We start from the raw sequence: 1850 nt of genomic DNA, 5'->3' as shown, positions 1-1850 counted from the left end.
GAGGCAGGTTTACCTGACCTCAGAAGTGATCTCTAGTGAGGAACAGTCCTCAGGCCGTCAGTATGGAGGTGGGGCTGAGAGCTATGTTGGACATTTCCTGCACACACTGTTGTTAGGTCTCAGACCCAGGGCAAACAGCTGGGGTGTCTATTTAAAGTAGTCCTCTTTGATATTTTAAATAGGCACATCAGTACCATAGGAATGAAAATAGAAAAAGGAGACCATGACTGCTCCTAGGTATGGTGGAGGATCTCTCTCTCTCCCCCCACCCTTTTTTCTCATAATTGTAGATATGAGGGAGACCCTGAGTGGGGCCATGTAAGGTTAGCAGGTAGAGGAGAGAGGAGACCAGGAGAGGAAAGAATACTTGAAAAGGGAGCCCAGTAGCCAAAATGGTTGGACTGTATAGGAAAGGGCAGCTGGGGAAAGGGCAGTCCAGCCTCTGAGCTGGAGAAGTTTAGGGTAGAGGCAGGATGTGCCAGCCATACCTTGTAATGGATAGGGACTCCTCAGTCCCTATGCTGGGAGAAACTTGCAGCTAGGTCCACTTTGATGTGTAAATAAATACCTCAGCAGTTTGTCCTGGACTTGAGACCTAACAGCTCCTCAAACTTGGTCTTCCAAGGAGGGTTTTGCTATCCTTCTGAATCTGAATCTATAGGACCCTTGACATAGCTCCATACAGGGGCCAGGGAATGGAATGTGCTGGTTTGAATTAGAATGGCCCCCATAGGCTCATATGTTTAAGTGCTTAGTCATGACCGAATGGCACTAGTTGGGAGGGATTAGGGTGTGTGGCTTTGTGGGAGAAAGGGGTGTTTGAGGTTTTAAAAGCCTCAACAAGCCCAGTGCTCTCTCTTCCAACTTTGCCTGTCTGATGTAGAACCCTCAGTTTCTCCTCCAGCGTCATGTCTGACTGACTGCCACTATGATGATAATGGACTAAACCTCAGAAGCTATAAGTCAGCCCCAATTAAATGCTGTCCTTTGTAAGAGTTGCCTTGGTCATGGTGTCTCTTCACAGATACAGAACACTGACTAAAACAATATCTTTATGGACTTTACAAAGAGTAAAGCCATGTCTGATGAAGCCATGTGTGATCTGTACTTCGCTGACTTTGTTCCTCAAAGAAATTTACATATGCTTTGTTGTACATGCGAATTGAATTATTACCAGTAGCTTTCACCAAATTGTGCTATGTATAGATATGCCTAAAATAAATAACTTAGGGTCAGACTCCCATTGAGCCAAACTCCCTTCTTGTCTTCCATGGGCATGAAGGTCACAGAGACACCCTCTCAACTCCCTACATTTAGGTCATGACTTCCAAACCAAATTCTGGATAAAAGAACTGAAAATGCATGTGGCACCCATGGGAACTGAGCTGTTTGTGACTGGGTCAGGACTTCATGTCTTCCCTCCAGACAGACAGAGAAGCACTGCATTTTGTTAAATGTAAAAAGAAATGGCAACATTGGCCTCCCACACATGGTTACAGTAAACCAGGCACATGCCCAGAGTGAGCACTCAGGAGTGGAGACAGGAACTAGAAGCTCTGGAGTTCTGAGTTCTGGAGCACCAACCTAGGCTACACGAGACCCTGTCCTAAACAAACAAAGATAAACATACTAACAATACCTAAAAACAAGTCACCCTTATTTCTTTGCTACCATCATATTCTTTTTCATTGTTATTTTTAAAACAGGGTCTTGGACTGGTGAGATGGCTCAGTGGGTAAGAGCACCCGACGGCTCTTCCGAAGGTCCAGAGTTCAAATCCCAGCAACCACATGGTGGCTCATAACCATCCATAACAAGATCTGACACCCTCTTCTGGAGTGTCTGAAGAC

This window comes from Mus pahari, chromosome 17, assembly GCF_900095145.1.
Source record: "Mus pahari chromosome 17, PAHARI_EIJ_v1.1, whole genome shotgun sequence".
Lineage (NCBI taxonomy): Eukaryota > Metazoa > Chordata > Mammalia > Rodentia > Muridae > Mus > Mus pahari.
This window is presented reverse-complemented; position numbering follows the sequence as displayed.